Raw genomic sequence first — 24,420 nt, forward strand, 5'->3', positions numbered from 1 at the left:
CCTATAAAGTTTGCTCCAATGTGAAACTGAACACATTCAATAACAACGATGGGTATTATTTATATAGTTTTATCGTTTTTATTATGTGGAAGCGTTTACACATCGCTTCAATATAACAAGGTAAACAATCTTTTTTTTATCATAATCTACAAAAATACAACTGAAGATATATAAAGTCAATTCTTTTTTATTCCATGTATTTCAATTAAATGAATATTCATTAATGAACACTGAGTACTAAAACTAGTTCACTTATTTGACTAACTGTAAAAGCAACTGATTACTTGTAAATGCTATAGAACCTCATTTTTTACTATTCTCTGCTAGTTTTATGGCCTCGATTAGACATGGAATACTATTTACAATCGTATCATTCATTTTGTTGAAGGATGAAAATCCAATGCGTATTTAAAATGGCCATCAATGATGAAATTGTGATTAATTGTTCATTGATATTTATTGAAAATAATTATTTATGTATAAATATAAACAGAACATGTGATATGATTGTCAATGAGACAACTCTTCACAAGAGATAAATGACACAGATGATAACAACTATAGTTCAACATACCGCCTTCAACAATGAGTAAAGACCATTCCAAAGTATATTCCAATTGTAGTTGGAACTGCTAGAATGACTTTAGGAAATTGATAATTTTGTAAATATTGCAAGCACAAAATTCTTACACGGTATTGCGTTTTTTTTAATTATTATTTGTCTTGTGACATGGAGCTTTTAAATCATGTTTATCTTAGATTCTAATGAAGAAATGATGGTAGAGATTAGCTTCAAGTGAAAAATATTTCGTGCACATGGACTTCAACGACACAATATTACACACAATTACGCACTTGCATATAAATTAATATCAATTGATATTCACCCCATATGTACCTAGTGTTGGATTAGTTTCATTGATATACAAGAAATGTATTGGTTTTCCTAAACGGAAGATTATACACACATAAGAAGAAGTCTACTTAGTAACATTTTTTTGATTTACCCTGTGAATAATATGACGCAGGTTTTTCAAAAGTGATGATTTTCTAAATTTTGTTTAACATTTTACAACGGTATCATATTTTAACTTTGTTTAAACCTGTTTATTTACTTTTTACCTTAACTTTTTTTTTATCTCTTATACTTTTTATTAACCGTGTATTTGCATTCAGGTATCACGTTAATTTGCTTTATTTGATTATTATATTAGCGTTTCCCTCAATTTTAGTTTGTCCACTTATACTAAATATTTATGAGGCAACTAAAAATGATGGGCTGAATTTAAATTTAATAAAGCATCTCATTAAGACAAACACTCGATATGAATATCTCGTAAATAGAATGTTGGATACGCAAACGTCAAGTTATTTTCAAAACGAAGCGGTGGTTTTATGCCGATTTGTGCAAGTGGTTATCTCCCCTTAAGAGCCAGTCTGTGATAAAACCATGCAAAATGGTCCAAATCCAAAATATTCCAATCAGACTGATATTTTGTATTTTAGATACCTTATATGTAATAACTATTTGTGCAAAATATTTTGAAAAAATATTCAGCCATTATTTGTGAATGCCGAACATTCGATAATTGTCCTTTTCTGTACTGACAAAAGGCAATTTTAAGCCTTTATTAGGGTATTTTGACCTGATTTTTTTTTGTTTTATAGAAAAAATACAGCTAAATGATAACAAATATCTTAACAAACAACTTAAAATGAAAGGAAATTAGGATAATTGACATTTATCAGTACCCCTACTGACAGGTTGAAATTGTATGGTTTTGAAAAAGGGCCGATTCTGCAAAATTTGTATATTTTTAAAGGCTTGAATCTTGTAAGATCATGTTTTATTTTCAATAAAATGTTATATTTCATGAAGCTTATATATTTATCTACAAAATCTAAAGAAAACGGTGCTCGGCAAATGATACCTTCTTACGATAAAATAATAATTAAAGAGAGGCATGATGGCAATTTTGCCGAATTTTTGATTTTTTTATCTGTTTCAATGGAAACTTTTCAAAAGTATATGTAAAGTAGTCAAAATATAAGAAAAATAGTGACTGAACTAATGTTTACTGGTTATATTAATTAGAAAAATTAGAAAATATACTAAAGGAGTAAACCCGTAAGACCCCCTTTTTGCCTTTCTTGCACCTAAACTGAGCATTTTTACAATATGTTAATAACTTTAGAAACTTAAAAATGGGCTCTTTTATTTACAATACTATGCACACTCTCATCAGGTAATATCATCATGAGTTCTTCATAGTTTTAGCATTTTATAATATTCTAGTTTTTAGACTCTTTTTGTCTAAATTCAATGTGGCCACAATTGAGGTCTGTCTCAAATTTTTAAAACATGTTGTATTTGGTAATGATTCATAAAACTGTTTAACATAAAAAAAAAAGATAAAGAATCAACATGAATTGCAGCCCAATACAATTTAGACAAAAAAACTATCGTAAAAGTACTAAAAATTCTAAGCACTTCTCCTTCAGATGAAATTGGGGGAATTTCTTTTCTAAAACAGTATGAAATGTAGACTAAATTGTACAAACTGCGCAGCGTTATACATTCATGTTATCTATTACAAGAAAAGAGGAAGTTTTAATAGTTTTGTGAATATCATAGAATTGTACCTAGAAAAGTGCTATATTTTGTATATTGTGATAAAGCTTTATGCTAAATATAAAGAGACTACTTCGAATAGTTCCTGATAAAACTGCAACTGAAATTTTGTGACGCTAACAGTAATGTTAAGATTCCTCCAAGAATGTAATCTCTAGCAATTTGAGGCTTGGGAATAAGACCTGTAAGATACTGTTGGCCTATAACTACCAGCTGAGACAAACACAAATATTTCAAATTGCAATACAATTTATTTCATAACCACATGTAATAAAAACAAATATACACAGATAAATGGTTAAACAGTTGAGCAGACATTGTCATTAAAATAGTTATGATTTTACTGTTTATATAATATTATGGTGGTCTGCCGTAAAAAAAAGGTGCAAAATGGTCTAAATACAAGTTTTTAGTCACTAATGAACATGATGAAGGTATTAGCAAAAAAGAGTAAAAGTTTGGTAGATCTGGAAAAAAATTAACAAAATAAAGTCATCAATATCTATTTTAACTAAATATCAAATAATTTTGCAGCATCAGAGTTGAGAAAATTTTGATAAAAACAAGCATTTTGTGAGTAATGCATGGCAATACATAGTCCCAATCCCGATACAAATTCATTGTAATGGAACAAAATTTTAACTCTATAATTTGTCATGGTGTAAACAACATAAAAACATCGAGACAAAATCTTCAAGCATAATGAAAAAACTTGTTGAATTCTGACTATCTAAGTGAATTTCCTATGTCCAAAGATCACAACTCTGCACACAAATATCAGACTGGAACAAAATTGAACCACTAAATACCAAAAACCTCCGAAATGTCATTTTGTTTTAAACTAGAGGCTCTAAAGAGCATGAGTCGCTCACCTTGGTCTATGTGAATATTAAACAACGGACACAGACGGATTCATGAGAAAAATGTGTTTTGGTGATAGTGATGAGTTTGTAGGCCTTACTTTACTAAAGATTCTTGCTGCTTACAATTATCTCTATCTATAATGAACTTGGCCCAGTAGTTTCAGTGGAAAATTTACAAATTTTATGAAAACTGTTAAAAATTGATTATAAAGAGCAATAACTCCTTAGGTCAATTGTCCATTTTGGTCATGTTGACTTATTTTTAGGTCTTTCGTTGCTGTACATTATTGCTGTTTACAGTTTATCTCTATCTATAATAATATTCAAGATAATAACAAACTAGAGGCTCTCAAGAGCCTGTGTCGCTCACCTTGGTCTATGTGCATATTAAAAAATGGACACAGATAAATTCATGACAAATTGTGTTTTGGTGATGGTGATGTGTTTGTAGATCTTACTTTACTGAACATTCTTGTTGCTACAATTGTCTATATCTATAATGAACTTTGCCCAGAAATTACAGTGGAAAATATTACAAAAAATTATAAAAATTGTTAAAAAATGACTATAAAGGGCGATAACTCCCTAAAGGGTCATTTGAAAATTTTGGTTATGTTGACTTAATTGTGGACCTTTCTTTGCAGAACATAATTGCTGTTTACAGTTCATCTCTATCTATAATAATATTCAAGATAATAACAAATAACTGCAAAATTATATTTAAAATTACTATTTTTTGGGGGCGGAAACCCAACAAGGGCTTGTCTGATTTGTCTGAAAATTTCAGGGCAGATAGATCTTGATCTGATAAACAATTTTACCCCATGTCAGATTTGCCCGTCGGGCCAGGTCAGTTAAAAATCCAAGTACATGTTTAGATTAATCATGTCAACAAGAGGCTGTCACAACGACAGCAAACCGGATTTATTAACATTTATTTGTGTCCTGGCAATATCACAAGAACAATAACTGATGAATGCTGAAAGTGAAAATCGTCAATATCAAATTTGACCTCCATTTTGTAGTCAGTATCAACATATTAAAATTTGAAAAGCTTAGATTGAATGGTTCATTAGTAAATGCAACAACGTGAATGGAAACGCCATTTTACGATCTTTCAAGAGCCATAACTCCTGAACGGTAAAAGTCAAAATCCTCATTATTGAACTTGACCTCTATTTTGTCATCAGTAACAACATATAAAAATTTCAAAAGCTTTGGTTGAATGGTTCATGAGAAAATGCACGGACACGACTGGAAACACCATTTTTCAATCTTTCAAGAACCATAACTCCTGAACGGTACACGTCAAAATCGTCATTATTGAACTTGACCTCCATTTTGTCATCAGTAACAATATATTTAAATTTGGGAAGCTTTGGTAGAACAGTTCATGCGTAAATGCACGGACACGACTGAAAATTCTATTTTTCAATCTTTCAAGAACCATAACTCCTGAACGGTAAAAGTCAAAATCGTCATTATTAAACTTGACCTCTATTTTGTCATCAGTAACAACATATTAAAATTTCAAAAGCTTTGGTTGAATGGTTCATGAGAAAATGCACGGACACGACGGGAAACACCATTTTTCAATCTTTCAAGAACCATAACTCCTGAACGGTAAAAGTCAAAATCGTCATTATTGAACTTGACCTCCATTTTGTCATCAGTAACAGTATATTGAAATTTCGGAAGCTTTGGTAGAACAGTTCATGCATAAATGCATGGACACGACTGGAAACTCCATTTTTCAATCTTTCAAGAACCATAACTCCTGAACGGTAAAAGTCAAAATCGTCATTATTGAACTTGACCTCCATTCTGTCATCAGTAACAACATATTAAAATTTGGGAAGCTTTGGTAGAACAGTTCATGCGTAAATGCACGGACACGACTGGGAACTCCATTTTTCAATCTTTCAAGAACCATAACTCCTGAACGGTAAAAGTCAAAATCGCCATTATTGAACTTGACCTTTGTATAGTTGTCAGTAATAACATATTAAAATTTTAAAAGCTTTGGTTGAACGGTTCATGAAGTTAATGCACGGACAACATATGATTGCCGAACCCGCCCGACCGCTAGCCCGCCCCCCGTACATCCCCAAATCAATAACCGACATTTTTGTCACAAAAATCCGAAAAACCCCAAGAATTCAATTTTTGTTGAATTCAAACAAAGTTTAATTTTGGACCCCAATTTGGACCAACTTGAAAACTGGGCCAATAATCAAAAATATAAGTACATGTTTAGATTCAGCATATCAAAGAAACCCAAGAATTCAATTTTTGTTAAAATCAAACTTAGTTTAATTTTGGACCCTTTGGACCTTAATGTAGACCAATTTGAAAATGGGATCAAAAATTAGAATCTACATACACAGTTAGATTCTGCATATCAAAGAACCCAAATTATTCAATTTTTGATGAATTCAAACGAAGTTTAATTTTGGACCCTTTGGTCCCTTATTACTAAACTGTTGGGACCAAAACTCCCAAAATCAATCACAACCTTTCTTTTATGGTCATAAACCTTGTGTTTAAATTTCATAGATTTCTATTTACTTATACTTAAGTTATGGTGCGAAAACCAAGAAAACTGCTTATTTGGGCCACTTTTTGGCCCCTAATTCCTAAACTGTTGGGACCTTAACTCCCAAAATCAATCCCAACCTCCTTTTTGTGTTCTTAAACCTTGTGTTTAAATGTCATTGATTTCTATTTACTTATACTAAAGTTATTGTGCAAAAACCAAGAATAATGCTTATTTGGGCCCTTTTGTGGCCCTAATTCCTAAACTGTTGGGACCAAAACTTCCAAAATCAATCCCAACCTTCCGTTAGTGGTCATAAACCTTGTGTCAAAATTTCATAGATTTCTATTTACTTAAACTAAAATTTTAGTGTGAAAACCAAGAAAATGCTTATTTGTGCCCTTTTTGGCCCCTAATTCCCAAACTGTTGGGACCAAAACTTCCAAAATCAATCCGCACCTTCTTTTTAAGGTCATAAACCTTGTGTTTAAATTTCATAGATTTCTATTCAGTTATGCTAAAGTTATTGTGCGAAAACCAAAAGTCTTCGGACGACGACGCCAACGTAATACCAATTTTTGCGGTCGTATAAAAACTGTTATATGGCACATTATATATGCACATATAAACTTTTTTCGTAGATAAAAAAAAAAGCCACATTGTTTTACATACGCTCTAATAGACACAACTTTCTAATCTAGACACTCAATGAGTGATTGCCCCTATTATTGCATGGTTTTATTCCAAGCAAAATTTTCAAAGGGGACGATATTGTGAAGTACAAGTATGTTCACAACTCTGCTTCATATTATAACATTATATATATATATATATATATATATATATATATTAAAAGAGTGTCATCAATTGTATGGGAAATCCAGGTGCTCTGCACGGCGCAGTTTTATACAGCCGCAGTGGTTGGACCCTGAACAGTTGGAGCAAATTAAATTTGGTCACAATGTTCAAGCTTGATGCTGTCTCAATTTGGATTGTGATTGAATTTTTGACAAAATAAAGGTTTTTGTTACAAAATAAATGTGGTCAAAGATCAAACAAATCTATTGCACAATACTGTGCAATTGAAGATTTCTTCTTGAAACTTTTCAAAATTTGAAATTTGAAAAATTTTGAAAAAAAAAAAGAAATCCCTTAAAAAAATTGTAAACAACCCCCCCCCCCCCCAACTTATTGAACCCCCCTATAAGCAATAACCCTTTAACTCATTCCCATCCTTTCCTTTGTAGTATGAAACCTTGTAGTACAATAACAGAGAGATCCATACACTTAAACCCAAGTTATTGTTTGGAAACTAGAAACATGCTTCCTTTTGGCCCTTTTTGACCCATAATTTCTACATATTTTGGGCAATTAATCCAAAACTTAATCCCAGCTTCCCTTTGTTTTATGGAACATTGTTGTACAATTTTAGAGAGATCCATGCTATTACACACAAGCTACTGTCTTGAAACTAGAACATGCTTGTCTTTGGCCCCTTTTTGGCCCTTAATTCCTAACTTTGAACCCATAACACATTAAATTAACCCAAACCTTCTACTTGTGGTTTTAAACATTGTGGTACAATATCAAAGTAATTGAAATACGTATACACAATTTATTATCCTTAAAATATAAATTGCTTGTTTTTGGGTCCTTTTGGGCCCTTAATTCCTAAACGGTCGGGACCATCATCCCAAAAATTGATCCCAACCTTCCTTTTTGTGGTATTGAACCTTCTGAAAAAAATCAAAAAGATCTATTAGTGCGGTGACTGAAGGCAGATTTTTTGGAATTTAATCTCCCCACCGAACACACACCTACATAATATATCATTGGAAAGAGGAAATCGTGTACTATAATAATATGCCTGTCGTCAGGACTTGATGTGGTCACATTTTTTTTAAATTGAGGTCAAATGTCATATGTAAAAATCTGTGAAAGTTTGGGAGGGTTTCAATTTTGACATTTTTTTCTATTTCTAAACTCTACCTATATATAAATGATACTGTTTTGGCTTTAGTAATGTTTGTTTTTTATACATAAACCTTAATCATTGAGATTTTTTTTATCAAAAAAAATCCTAAAACGACGTTTTATAAACAAAACTTCAAAAATCAAGTTTTCAACCTATAAAATGTTTAAAGCACCTTAACCTTATGAAAAATATCAATTTCAGGTAAAAATCAAGTGTCATGCAGGACAATAATTTAAAATTATTTTTTAAACTATCATAGTGGGTGAGTCATCAAAACAAAGCCATAGAACACTACAGTCAAATATGACCTCAAATTGAATTTGCGGATACTTCAGTTTTTTTTATAGACTACTCGTTGCTTTTGGTTTTTTTTTCACAATTATTACTGCTACCATAGTATTATCTTGTGTTGTGTATTTAACTCTGGTTAATATCTATTACATTATAGGTTTTGTAACTATATCCCCCATTTTATCCCTTGCAACGTACCCCAAACTTCAAAAGTATTCCATATAAAAAAAAGAAGATGTGATATGATTGCAAATGAGACAAATCTCCAAATGAGACCAAATGAGACATAAAACAATAATAGGTCCCGTACGGGCTTCAACAATGAGTAAAATTCATACTGCATAGTCTTCAATTCCCGAAATGAATAATGTAAAACAAACAAAAACTCTAACGACCTGATTAATGTACAAAATAAATAAGAAAGAAACAAATATAGTATATAGAAACACTGCATTACCGTCTCGTGACTTGAAACAGACACATACAGATATTGGCGGGGTTTAACTTTTTTAAGGGCACGTCAACACTCCCCTAACCTCGGACTGGAAACGTGTGTACCAGTGCAACAAGCTTTATACCAAACCAACCGTTATCTCCATCATCTTCATTTTCATCAACCGTCACAAGACATGTTTTAGTATTTCTACACATTTCACTTATGGCCACAGGTCTGCACATGAAAGGTTCTGCTCAAAGCAAACACTTTATTTTGAGTTTTTCTTTACAAGTACAGACAAGGTATTGTAGGAAGTCCGAACACATTTGTTCCTAAAAAAATACCAGCTTTAAACCATCCCTATCAATTCATCCAAAATTTTAAAAGAGATCTAAAAGGGGGTTTAGGAAGGTGTGATGACATCCATATGCTTGTCTGCAAAGATGCTGGGGAAACATTATACGAGACGTACGCACTATCTTGAATTCGCTCAGTTTCATGGTTGGCAACACATTAGATAGCGTCGCACTTTACTTTAAGAAGCATAAAATCCATTGGCATTCAATGTTTCAACAAGATGTTTTGAACCAAACTCATGGTACATTTGTAAAGCCAATCCTAAATGAAAAGGAGTAAAACAAAAACGATTGCCTCAACAATTGTTTAGCATTTCCACAATTTCTCTGGTGCCATTTCCTTAGAATAGTCTTGGCTGTATGCATTTTCATTGAGTAACCATAGAATGAATTGCAATAAATACGAAGGCATTGGCTGAATTAAGAACGAAGAGACAATTCATCCGAAATTGGGTAGTCTTCTTTAGAGTTTCGATGTCTTTTCTAAGTAAACTTGCAGCGGAATGAAATATCTGTCCGTTATTTGTGTCTATTACAGTTGACATTGAGATTTTAAGGTCAGTTTTCAATTGACTAGAAGCTTATATGGCATCTTAAATAGTTATTTTGCTATTAAATATTATGTTACATTTGCCTTGAACTTGTTGAAGTTGTTTGACAACTGAATTTCTATAGAAATAAATTAGTTTAGACTGCATTTTACATGTAGAATATTTTAAATTAGAATCAGCCGGAAGAAATGATCTATATTTATCCAGTAACGGTGTCATGAGGAATGACCAATGAGGAATCGTTGTCAATAGCCAAAATAAAATTACTAAAAGCAGTATCGTGTTTTGAGATATCTGCTTCCACGGGTTTGGATTTTTTTTTTACGTTTTAAGCAAATAATTTGTAATGCAACCAAAATGACAGAGTGATTGAAGTTTAAAAGATGGACGGGAAACTATTTCAACTTTAACTTTATCTGACACGGATAAAACATTTTTAATACGCTCATCTGATTCAAACTTGAGTAATTTTTTACTTTCTAAAATGTTTTGTTGCAACAAAATATACAAGCGCTCCAGTTGAACGACTGCATTCTAGAACGTGTACAAATACCCGAAACTGAGGGACAACAGTCAGATAATTGTATGTCGTCATTAAATATTAGACAAGAAGCTTCCTCGCTCTAAAAGGGGGAACAAATATGTTTACTTGTGTAAGTTTTGTAGCATGAACGATGAATAACTGCCTGCACGGAGTTTTTCAAATTAACAGCTATTGCATGAAACAGCTTGATGTTCACCTCATCTAATCTTTTATGCAATGCAGATACAAAAATCGACTTTCCTAAACTGGTAAATTGACTCAAAATTTCAATCGAGGTTTTTTTATTTGGCATATTATGCACTGCATAAAATGCAACGACTTTTGCCTTTTCTTTGAACTTAATTGAGCAAAGTTGCCAAGGACTTGACATATCACGGAGACTGAGTATTTACTGAAACTATCCGTCAATTATTTTGATTTTACAATAAGACTTTTCTGACAAAGTATATTTGATGTTTTATAACGAAAAAACATAGAATATAAACATATACAAACAAACTTTGTGGCATATATCAGTGCACTGTAATTGAAAATATGTGAAAAGGTAGTAATTTCATATATCATTTGAGAGCAAATTATTGACTAATACACAAAATGTATCGGAAAGCAAGTGATTGAGTTCCGTGTTGAAATCGAAGATATTTACTCCATTCTTTTTCCATTGATTTCTTAAGGTTTTTTTCATATTTTGGTTCCGAAATTTTTATCACTAATTAGTTTTATTAAACATTATATGCTTAAAATATTATGGGATAATTTTTATTACTACTATGAAGAGGAAACTAAAGTTTGAGTCTGAATTTGCAATTAAAATTACCTCAATTTCAAATAGTCTAAACTTCGCAAATTTTTTTATATTAGAAGAAAATAAAATACTAAATGGAATATTTTGACATAGCTTCAGGAAAAACTATTTCAATTAAATGTAAGCAAACATACACATTTTTTCATTTTGAAAAAGGGGGGTTGAAACTCTCCAATATACTACCAGTCATTAAAACGACTTTTTAGAAAAAAGTGACCGTACGAAATTCTGACGACAGGGCAAAAACTAAAGAAGACATATTTGTCTTTAAGTTAAGACCATTTTTAGCCGTGTGTTATTTGGGGAGATTAAACTCGCGATCTAGACGACTTTTTACACTTCTGTCACCGAACTATATATACACTTAAACTAAAGTTATTGCCCACTTTAATCAGTTTTAGTTAAAATATTAAGAGGCAAAAACTATTACAATTAGTGCATTTTATAGATATTTTTGGAGCATTTTTTACTAACTTCCCATTATTTGCCAAGCTAAATTTGTTCACTTGTCTTACAACTGATATGCACCTTTAAAAATTTCCTAAAAGTTAACAAAAAGAACTATGATCTTGAGAGAAAACACCTACTGAGTACATGTACTACATGCAAGTTATCTAATACATTTGTTGCACAAACCTCTCTGGTAAAATGTAAAAAAATCTCAAAATGCATTTTTTTTTTTAATAATGTTCTTTGCAAAATATAACAAGATAATGTTATATTTAAGAGATATATCAATTATCCAGAACTTTAAAAAGTACCTAAATATGGTGATTTTTTTGGCCTATTTTTTTTTTAATAATTCACAAATATGCAAATAAGGCTGTTAAATGGAAAATAGTGTGAATTAACAAAAAAAAAAAAAAAAAAAAAATTATCTTAACTCCTAAATACCCAAAGATTTTAGATATATATATAATATGGCCAAGTTGTAACTACCAATTTGGACGAATTATGAGATTTTGCATGGTTTTATGGCAGACTGGCTCTTAATATCACTAGTCAAAAATCAAAACCCAACAAAATGCATAAAAATTAAAAAAGGATTTTACTTTACAAAAATTAGAAATAAAATAAACGAAACTCGAATTACAACTATTTTATGATAATATAAAGAAGAGATACTTCCCTATTTTTCAAAAAAGGACTAAATGTAAAAATAAAAGACAAAATATTAGTAAAAAAAACAATTCAGAAATGTGGATAATGGCACCTATATGTAAAACTAAAAACCTAGCTATATTGAAAGAAATGAGATAAAATATTAGTAAAATAAACCAATTCAGAAATGTGGATAATGGCACCTTAAATGGTTGATGAAATATACTGTGTAATTTTTATATGTTGAATCATTCCTAGCAGAATTTTTTTTTTAAACACTTCTGATAATATTTAATGGCAATAAAACATATTTTATACAATTTGAATAATCTTTCTGAAAATTGATATAATCAATAGTACTGATCATATCTATACTATTAAACGAGAAGACCTCATTGTGTGTGTGCAGTCGCTTCTCTTCCTTCCACAATAAATTAATCATCATGACTCTGTGTCCTTTAGATAACATGCAGGGCCGTAACTACATTGAGGCAAATGAGGCAAATGCCTCATGTTAGAAATTAAAAAAAAAAAATGAAACAAAAGATTGTCTTAATATCAAATTGTTTTCACGGAAAGTGTCTAACAAGAAGCAAGTTCTCTTCACTATCTGGTGTCGTACCTGCATGTTTTTCGTGATCCATTTTTCTTTTTTACTTTGAGTTTTCAGTCAGAGTTGATGGTCTATTGTTTGAACTTTTGTGTCCCGGGTTTGTTTTTTGCTTATTTATTGTCGTACTTTATGACAATAGTCTGAGTGTTGATTTTCATTTGTAAACGTGTGGTTTTGCAATGTTGCATGCCAACCGATGTCCAGATATTGTGCGAGAAAATCATTTAATGTTTTAAGAATATACAAGACACAAAAAAAAAATGGTCGTTTCTGCATGGAGAATTGAATTTGATATCAAAGAATTCACAACTGGCTACTTTTGTTTGATAAAAATAGATAACTGACATGGTTTAAATGAAAGTAAGGTCACCAATTTTCCGGTATCAAACAATTTGACAAAAAGCAATAATGTATTACCATTTCCATTGATGGGTTAAACTTGCATTAAGTCATGTTCAGACCCTTTTACAGAAAATAAAGGAATATGGAGTAAATGTGCACGAAACCTAATCGCACACAAAGTCAATGCATAAAAAATACTAATGATCAATCATTTGGTCAAAGTTGCTGGAGGGTCTTCAACAATAAAAGAAATAGAATCATTTATACCGTAAAACAGGGTCAAGTGTCCCTAGTGTCGACTTAAGCAGTACTAGTATTTAAAGCATAATACTGCACTGTCACTATATTTCAATCTAGTCATAAAAATATCACCAAAGTTTAAGCACAATACAAGACTAAATCAGACAGACAGATCCGGTATTAATGATCATGAAAATTACGAATTTTGCTTTTTCCTACATATCGGTCTTTTAATGTTGACCATAAAACCTTCAAGTCTTGGAATACAATAAATCTATGTTTTTGCTTTCAGACCAGAATATTGTCGAAAAAAAAGCTAAAAATAAATTGCAATTCAATGTCAGAAAGAGTCTGAGAAACGATCAGAATGCACGTTTTTGCGTCAGTTTTCTCAGAGTTTCTGGGGGCCTTGAGCGGCCCCCAGACGCTCTGATGCCAAAATTTTTTCGCCTCGCTCCGCTCGCCGATATATTTTGCCTCACTATTTGAAGAGGTTAGTTACGGCCCTGACATGCATAGTCGCATTTGTCATCCATTCTTATGATTATTCGGATTGAGTTATTTTGGGAGAAATACGACAATTTAGGTGTCAGACCACCATTTACTCCCTCCAATTTAGAACGTATGTAAAAGTAGCCCTACTCTGACACAAAATAGTGCTTTTGATGTCCTTGTTTTCTTAAACAAACCAACAAATTTGCAGAAATGAACTTTTGGTGAAAGAGAAATATATCTAGATCATTTTGAGCCAAAATTTACTTGTCTATGAGTTTGCATTAAAAGTTGAGGATTAATGCGCTCCATAGTATACTAATTTTAGATTTACAGTGTAATGGCCTGACCATTAAGTATAACCACGATTGGGCTCAAGCAATAAGAATATCAGGTGCTGACAATTTATTCTTAAACCAATCTATAAATGGTAAAAAGCTGAAAAACAAATAAAATACAATTTTACAATGTGTTCAATTAATGTTATTAAAACGAAATGTCAAAAGTAATAGATAGCACAGTCCGTTGAATCCGAGAAAATGTTGTACTTTCAAGAGCAGTTAAATTTCCAGTGTTTCACAGAGAGAATGTTCAAATATGTATAGAGTAATTTGAAGGCTTCAAAAACAATGTTGTATAGTTAACTCACTCTGTGGCCAAGTTCGGATGGAACTAGAGTTCTGACTAGAGTTCCATACGAACGGTAAATAATTTTGAAGAGTAAGGTCTCTAGATTACCGGAAGTACAAGGCCCCTACTCTGAATATGTTTACATTCAAATTTGATTGGATTGACGTCATAACATCCGGGATATCGAGTCGATCTCTAGAAACCCTGCCACAACCAGGGTTCCTCGAGTGTTAATGGCGGAAAAGCTTTATCCAATCAAAACATGTGTTATATATGACCATGTTATTTCAATCTACTCTAGATATCCATCCGAACTTGGCCTGTGGTTAGCCACGAATTGTGTCCTAGATGACGTTTGTCCTTTGAAAAGTTCTCCAGAACTGGTATGACCTTGCAATGTTCAGTTTGAGATTTGTGTGAGCAGGGGAAAGGTAGCGATGATACGATGTTTTAATGTTCTTATAAGGTTAAAGATGAATAATCCTCCTTAACTGGAACACATAGACAGATTAAGAATATAATCGAAGGAAATACACAAATTGAGGAAAGGTGTAACAGAATATACAGAAAACCAGGTATTTTGTTTTTTTGGAGTACCTCTGTTTGAAGGTCAGTTATTTTGTTAGAAGGCTTTAAAGGTATAGTGAAAATTGGCATGTAGAAAGCTGATACATGTATTACACAATTAAGGATATACCTGGATTCTATGAAGTTAAACTGAAGGTAAAATATTTAGAAAGCTGTGAAAATTGAAAAATTTGGTTGAACAGATAGGGATTTTTAATTGGTGGTCTGACACCAATAGGTGTCCGGATATTGTTTCCGTTATCAGAATGACTTTTAGTCATAGATAAGACTTCCGGTTTTAATCATGCACAAAAACAACCAATCGTATGATAGATTACAAAAATGAAAAATAAATAAACCAATCAGAGCGTTCTCCATATCATGGTTTTTAGATCGCAAGAACCACAACTATTATACATCCTTAGAGACAATTATGTTTTCGCGTGTATCCACCTGTAAACTACGATTATACTAATGTATTCTGTCTACTTTTTTCTGAAATATTTACTATCTAAGGGGTTATACAAGTTGCATATATATTGAAATAAGTAAAACATGTGGAAACAAGAATGTGTTCATAGTATACCGATGCCACATCGGCACTATCATTTACTATGTTTAGTGGACCGTGAAATGGTGTAAATTCCCTAATTTGGCATTAAAATTAGAAAGATCATATCATAGGGAAGATTATAGGGAGGCAGGACTTATTCGGGATGTCGGGATATGAATTTCGTTAAAATACGCACCTCGGGATTTCATGTTTTTTAGCCCAGGATTTCGGGATCAGGGCCCCTCAGACCACCCTTCAAATGAGCCTTAGTCATTTATACGAGATTCAAATCCTACCATTGGCATGTTAATATGGCTCTCAAAAGGAAAAGCGCTGATGGATTGTCCTAGAAGCACATTTTATTAGAATAATAATGGTCTATAAGCAGTTTCATTTATTTCATGTTTTAAGCGGTGCAAATTTTTAATTTAATTTGACTTTTACCAAAAAATGCATTGTAGCAAAGGGGGAGAATAATTGTTGTATAAGGCCAGAAACACGAAAAATAATTGAACTTAACAGAAAGGAAACACATAACGGACTTTGGAAAAAAGGGAGAGGGCTTTTGATACATTATATGAAATTCATACAAGCTATATATGCCCTCGATTTCGCGGGTGTGTTCTAGTATATTTTATATTCTATAGAGTGTGACCAAGAGTCACACTAATTTTCTTCAAATTAAGAGAGCCTTTAAACTAAAGCCTACATGCATGTTTCTTAGTTGAACAGTAAAATATTGCCTAGAAAATATCCTACAGAAAAGGGATTTATAAGTTTTATACAAAAAATATTGACAGAAATTCTGTAAAAAAAATTATGTTTTAAATTATAAGTGAAAGTGACACAATTTTGAATTTCAGAATTATTTTTATTGCAAAATTAAACTATTAGATTAGCTTGCACAGTTGCCCTTTGTCTTATTTCTCAGGGTATTTTATAGATTATGAAAGTAACTTGACTTTTTGGAAAAAAATGGGGCTTCTTCTCTTGAACAGGTTGCTGTATTAGATGCTTCACATATTTATAAACAAAGTATTGTATGGGTATATACTTTACCTGAATACTAGTAATTGGAAATGAAATGAAATTGGTGGGACAAATCTTGTACATTTTACTTCAATAATGATCAATGATGATTAAATTTGACAAGAATTTGCCATTTGAATAAATTCAATTTTGTAAGAACACATCTCTATGAATTAACTTCTTGTTTGGCTTGATAAGCTAGCTTTTGCTCTTATTACTGTAGCTTACTAAGTAAAGAGATAATAATATAAGCAAGGTTTTATTTTACAAAATATAAATATAATTAACTGACGTTCATTTCCTTTTTTTATATGTTTTTTTCCTACCAGTACAGAATTTTCTTTGCATTGCTATGATTTTGCTTTTGTCCATCCATACAGTAGGCTATCAATAATTTGTCAGATCTGTTAGAATTTTCCAAGACGTTTAGCTTTAAACGCAATAAAGAAGATCTTTGTTTGTTGTTTCACTTTTCAAAATTGTGTAAATTTTTACTATGTACATGAACCTGACATATATTTTGTTATAAACGTTACATGACGTATGTTGAAAAAAGAAAACAATGTCACCGTCAATTTGTGTAGGGGATAAAAAGGGGTTTTAGTTACTTTAAAATACAGGTATCGCATGGAATTGTGAAAATCCACAAATTTTAATCAAAATTTTATTCATGTCTTTAATAAAATCAGTATTTTGGAGCACTTTGAAACAGGCATATATTTTTTTATGAATGAAATACCCAACGTCATAGAACAATGACGTAAGAATATGAGCATAATCACATAAGCAACACGACGGGTGCCACATGTGGAGCAGGATCTGCTTACCCTTCCGGAGCACCTGAGATCACCCCTAGTTTTTGGTGGGGTTCGTGTTGTTTATTCTTTAGTTTTCTATGTTGTGTCGTGTGTACTATTGTTTTTCTGTTTGTCTTTTTCATTTTTAGCCATGGAGTTGTCAGTTTGTTTTAGATTTATGAGTTTGACTGTCCCTTTGGTATCTTTCGTCCCTCTTTTACGGGAAAATACACGCTTGCCTAAATAAAAACCATTACAACAAGGAAACGTAAACAAACGAGGCTAAATGTGGTATAAGACGATTTTTTAAAAACATATAAGACATTATATGTAAATTTTAATTTAAATTCACCCAAAACTATCTAAATACAATGTACGTTATTGTAAAAACTTTAAGCATGTCACTTTTTTAGTTTGATCCGTTCTTTTACGCCAATTTAATAGTGCGTTTATTTATGGGAACGGCAAATATTTACCTCCACCTAGAGCGCTTCGATCCAAAACAATAGCCGTACTGTCCTATTAGAATCGAAATAATTCATGATGGGTTGAATATATCGTGATTTTACCAAGGGTTGTCCTTTTATGTCGATATTTTACCCCTCGCTATCGCTCAGAGTAAAATATTTGTCATAAAGGGCCAACCCGTGGTAAAATCGCGATATATTCCTTCCCCATGAATTATTTCTTAAACAACAACTGGGTCGATGCCACTGCTTGTGTAGTTTTAATTCCCCGAGGGTATCACCAGCCCAGAATCATCATTGATATGGTCATATTTATAAATTTACTGTTTACAAAACTTTTGAATTTTTGAAATACTAAGGTTTTTCTACCTCAGGAATAGATTACCTTGGCTGTATTTGGCAAAACTTTTAAAAATTTTGGTCTTCAATGCTCTTCAACTTTGTACTTTTTTTGCAAATTTTAACTTATTCGGATTCGAGCGTCACTGATAAGTCTTTTGTAGACGAAACGCGCATTTGCAGATTTAACGTTACTGTGCTGTTATGTATGTATAATAAATATTGTTTGTGTTTACAGCCGTGTATGAACTTCATTGGTGTTCCAATAGTCTGTCATAGAGTTGTCACTTGTTTGGATGTACTTATGTAATAGTTTCTATTTGGTACTGTGTACTCTTATGCATACCATTTATCATTATACTTTGGTGCCTCCTACAGTCGGTTCACCTTCAATTATGTATTAACCCCATTCTCATATAATACAAGGATAACATGCCAGTTTTGCGAATTTTCTCAACCAAATTGTCTATACACATGTACACAATGTGCATCTTTATTACACCTTGCTATGCATAACCGTTTCTTGATGGCCCTGAAATTAAATTATTCTAAAAGTGTTGTTTCATTATAACACTCTTTTTTTTATTTTGAAGTGGATATAAATATAAATATATATCAGTTAACTAAATAATATAACAATGTTTAAATATATTTGAGGTGTAAAGAATATTCATAAAATTTTAGAGGTAGCTACACAAAACCTTTTCGTTTGATTTGATTTTCCAAAGTGGCCACTGAATGCTTTGATATTATCATTTACAGAGATTGCCACCGGTAGCCTTTGACTCGGCCAATACTGAGCTTCCCCAAATGAAGTTTGAGACCATCACTGTAACAAAAGGGCGATATGGAACTTATATCAAAGCCAACTTTAAAATGAATAAAAAACAATATTTCGGCAGTGACTACCATTCTACATGGTTTGTAGATAATATTCCTGTGCAATCTAGTAAGTAGTCGTCATAAAGACATCTGTAATTATCACACATTATCACATTAATAACTTGTTTTCAAACAGCCATGTGAACTAATTAGACAACAAGTGATCATATTTAAAAACTGCATTTACGATTTGTCAAACTCTAAACAGAAACAAGTCTTAGTAAAGACTAGTAATATTATAATCCTGGCTTGGGATATATTAACAAACGTATGGCAGGTCTGAACTTGTGTTATATTGTTCTTTAATCCTTGAAATGTTTTACTTTAACCAGTCTTATGTTAATAACTCCACATCTGTTGTTACAGAGAATGCCACTTCATAACTTCAAACAATGTATCATAATATCTACAATATTTGTACTAATAAAGAGCTAAATATTTACGTTTTCTATATCGATATTTTAGCACTACCATATTTTCTTCGATGAGATATTCCAAAGTAATCTTTTATTTTGTAGTTTACATTAAGAACAAGGATTTTTCCGTCTATGGGAGTTCAGTGAAGTCTGTTTCTGATGGCCGTTTGATTTCATTCGATCTATCAACTTCTTTGACGCCGCATGATATAGCAAAGAAAACATTTAAAGTTATTGTCAGATACAAGCATGATGAATTTTTACGATTAAAAAAGAAGAAGGAAACAAGACATTTCTACAGCTATCAGAATTATGAAATCACATTTAAAGGTTCTGACTTGGGTTTCCCTGCAGTTGTCTCTTCACAAACATATAACTTTGATGATTTTGAGTTTTTCATTGCCAAGCAATCGAGTATGAGGAAATACAGAGGCATGTTTGGTTTCGCCTACGACTCTGACAGTTCTGTTAATGAAATCTCTACGTCGTTTGAAGGGTTTGAAATCAAAACAAAACCATCCAAGTATGTGAATGATATAGCCACACGGGATGGTAATACTACACTTCTAAGCTTTTCAGAGATCTCAGTTCCGGCATTTTCCAACAAGCTAAAGGTTGCTAATATTGATTTAGTGGAAGACACCAAGAAACGATATCGTGGTTTGTTAAAAGTAACAGTTTCTACAACTAACAGGTTAAACGTAGATATCAAGTATGTTTTTGAACTAACGAGCTATCTTTACAATGGTTTAAGCCTCAAAGAGCCTTTCTTTCCTCTCACTGGATTAATCATAACAAACTTTGAGGAAAGTGGAAACGCTGAAATGCCAACTTTAATTTGCAGAGTATTTGGTTGTAGAAATGCCAAAGTTGAATTATTCCTGCAAACAACAAAGTCTGATGACAGGGTAGAAGTTACCAAGAATGTTTACCCGATCTACAAGGAATTCGAAACAGTGCAAACTCTAGTCTTTGTTGAAAAAAGTGACAGACAGGCAGGGACATATTACTGTGTAGCAACTTGTTTAGACGGAGACAAAAAGTTCAAAGTCAAAAAAAGAAAAGATATGTTTTTGTAATAAATAGTTAGTACTTGAATAGAACCTCAGCTTTAAGGTTCGACATTAAAGGAATGATGATAAACAAATAAAACACAGTTATATAAGCGCTGCATTTGAGTATGTTACTTGTTATATACCAATAATAAATATCAAGCTAAAATAGTCAGTATTGAGTAAGTTAACATCGACGAATCAAATTTAATCACCTGAGTGTTTTTAGACATTGATAACTGTATCAAAGTTTTATTGAATTTTACGAATCATGGTCAAAGACATCTGCATAATCAAAAGATAGCACCATGAGTAAAATAATTAAAAAAAAACATCTGTATTTTATTGATATTGGACTTTGTTCTCAACATTATACTATTACACAAAAGCAGCAGTTGCAATCGAGTCTACGGATTTCGTAGAAAAGTGTTCAAATTGTTTTGATTCAGAGGGGCTATAAATACTTTTATATTGTATGTTCATATAACATAGATGTGGCATGATTGTCAATGAGATAAGAGACCAAAAAACTATAGTCACCGTACCACCTTCAACAATGATCATAGCTCATACTGCATACTCATCTATGCAAGACCCCCGAAATGACGATTGAAAAACAATTTAAACGTGAAAATTAACAGCCTAATATGTACAAAAAAGTTAAAAAAAACAACACAACAGTGACGAAAGATACCAGAAGAACATCCAAACTCATAGATAGACAATAGACTGACAACTCCATGGCTAAAAAAGAAAAAGACAAGCAGACAAATAATAGTACACACGACCAAACCGTATGCAGAGGCAGCTGGAATATTGCAACATAAAAAGGAAAAGTTCACAATTTTAGTTGTTAGGTTTTTACTTTTGAGTAAAATACTGATACTTGGCAATTTCTAGTCTGTTTCATTGCAATGGACATTATTTAATACCAAAAAATAGTTTCTTTAGGCTTCTTCTAATAATAAATAGAGTCAAGTTCTTCACATTTGATGTTATACTTTACACACTTCCTTCTTATTGTTCTTCTTTCATTGTCATTAGCATTATGTGAGTATTTCTTAAAACTTAAATGTCTCTATATTATATATATATAGAAAATACTATGAAAATTTGTCTTGTGGGTGGATACTATTTCATAGCTTTTGCAGTAGGCTAATTATCTACCCACTTGAGGGACTATAGTTTATGACAATGGACATTATTTAATACCGAAATTCTATGAATAACTGTCCAGATGGACACTTTTCCAAAGGGCTCTATAATGTCTATCATATAGCCGTGCGTCCTGCGGGTAAACCACTGAATAAAATACATGACGTATAATTTCTTAAAAAAATACATTTGTGGTGCATTCATTTGAGGTTTGGGAATCATCATACGACCTTCTACATGCATTACACTTGCTGGGATGCACAAGAATTCATCAACGATAAAAATCATAAAACATAAATCGAAGGAGATGTTATCAATAAGTCGATGAGAGAGAAATTGACAATGAGGTTTTACAGTGAATTATATTTCACAGGAAAAAAGAAGGTTTCAATTTCAGCATTTGGAACTTTAAATTTCTTTGTAGCAACTTTCAAAGGCTTGAGTTTTCTATCATGATTTTCGTTATATATCGTTGCTGTTTACAAGGAAGTTATTTAATGGTTGATTGTTATTCACAATGGGAAAGTTTTCCTTCGAGATATTGCTTAAATATTTTGAAAGAAAGGAAAGGGGGTAGTCTTCACCCTTCTCCAACTATAACTTTTATTCTCCAACTACTCTTCTGCTTTCACCCACCCATAAAATATAAATCTATATATAAAAAAATCAAAAATAAAGTTTGTTTTCTTCACATTTTTCATTAAAAACTGTGAATGTGTTATAGTAAAATTATGAATTGCCAAAGACAAGATTTTAATATAACAAATGCAATAATCATCAAAGAGAAAACTTTTTCCCTGAACTTTTCCGGTGACTTTCATGAAAGCCTCAGTTATCTTGATACTGGAACCAAACCACAGTGCGAAATACAATATTTAGAACAAACGAGACGAAAAGTTTTTACAAAGCGATTTTTGGAGTATTTATACAGCAATCGAAAACCAAAGATATTTAAAGTTGATTTTTGGTGGGGTTTTTTTTCAAAAAGGAACATCCAAACACGATTTTAGATCTATTAAAGTTCCAACCATTACAAACATTCCAGAAACAACAAGAACAATCACATATTATACAAATTAAAGATTCCCATAAAATAATACACATTGAAAATAAATTAGAGTTTAAAAGAGTTACTAATTTGCTCATTTCATATCCGCCGGCAAAACCGCCAATAATGTGAAGGAGGTATTTTGTACTTCAGAAGGAAAATATCAAGCCTTCTACATTCAGCTATTTGCTCTCAACAGAATAATAATAATAATAATCGAACTTAACAGAAAGGAAACACATAACGGACGTTGGAAAAAAGGGAGAGGGCTTTTGATACCTTATATGAAATTCTCCAGTTATAATATATTTTACAAAAATTCATCCTGCAACAGTTTACAAGCTATATATGCCCTCGATTTCGCAGGTGTGTTCTAGTATATTTTATATTCTATAACGTGTGACCAAGAGTCACAATAACTTTCTTCAAATTAAGAGAGCCTAAAAACTAAAGCCTAAAATTGAGAATGGAAATGGGGAATGTGTGAAAGAGACAACAACCCGACCAAATAAAAAACAACAGCAGAGGGTCACCAACAGGTCTTCAATGTAGCGAGAAATTCCCGCACCAGGAGGCCTCCTTCGGCTGGCCCCTAAACAAATATATACTAGTCCAGTAATAATGAACACCATACTAATTTCCAAATTGTACACAAGAAACTAAAATTAAAATAATACAAGACTAACAAAGGCCAGAGGCTCCTGACTTGGGACAGGCGCAAAAATGCGGCGGGGTTAAACATGTTTGTGAGATATCAACCCTCCCCCTATACCTCTAACCAATGTAGAAAAGTAAACGCATAACAATCCGCAAATTAAAATTCAGTTCAAGAGAAGTCCGAGTCTGATGTCAGAAGATGTAACCAAAGAAAATAAACAAAATGACAATAATACATAAATAACAACAGACTACTAGCAGTTAACTGACATGCCAGCTCCAGACTTCAATTAAACTGACTGAAAGATTATGATGTCATCATATGAACATCAGGCACAATCCTTCCCGTTAGGGGTTAAGTATCATACCATCATATCATATATGAGAAGATTATAACCCGTGTCATGCCAACAACTGTTTTTAGAATAAATGTTTAGTTCCGATGCAAAGACCTTATCAGTGACTCAATATTAACGCCAAAATATGCAATCTTTAATGACTTGACAACAGAATCGTAATTATATCCCTTCTTAATAAGTCTATTCAAAGGTTTTGTAAGTTTCTGAGGTGAATACTGACACCTTTGTGCTTTATAAAGAATATTTCCATAAAAAATTGGATGTGAAATACCTGAACGTATTAGAAGTCTGCATGTTGAGCTATATTTACGAATGATGTCTTTATACCGATGATAAAATTTAGTAAATGTTTTGACTAGTTTGTGATATCGAAAACCCTGGTGTAATAATTTTTCAGTAATACATAAATTTCTCTCGTTAAAAACTTAAACATTGTTACATACACGAGCGAATCGTACAAGTTGAGATATATAAACACCGTAAGATGGTGACAAGGGAACGTCACCATCTAAAAACGGATAATTAACGATAGGAAATGAAAAATCATCCCTTTTATCATAAATTTTAGTATTCAGCTTTCCATTAGTGATATAGATATCAAGATCGAGAAAAGGGCAGTGGTCATTGTTAGTATTAGCTTTATTTAAAGTAAGTTCAACAGGATAAATTTCATTAATATACATACTGAAGTC

At 32.0% G+C, this 24,420-nt stretch overlaps 1 long non-coding RNA gene across 1 annotated transcript; it reads left to right on the plus strand.

The window, feature by feature from the left end:
• The first annotated feature begins 5 nt into the window (after nucleotides 1–5).
• On the plus strand, nucleotides 6–20,680 carry LOC143065358 (uncharacterized). The gene is made up of 3 exons (XR_012975455.1): nucleotides 6–120; nucleotides 18,922–19,108; nucleotides 19,560–20,680. It is a non-coding gene; the product is annotated as an uncharacterized LOC143065358 (long non-coding RNA).
• The last annotated feature ends 3,740 nt before the right edge of the window (nucleotides 20,681–24,420 follow it).

This window comes from Mytilus galloprovincialis, chromosome 2, assembly GCF_965363235.1.
Source record: "Mytilus galloprovincialis chromosome 2, xbMytGall1.hap1.1, whole genome shotgun sequence".
Taxonomy (NCBI): Eukaryota; Metazoa; Mollusca; class Bivalvia; order Mytilida; family Mytilidae; genus Mytilus; species Mytilus galloprovincialis.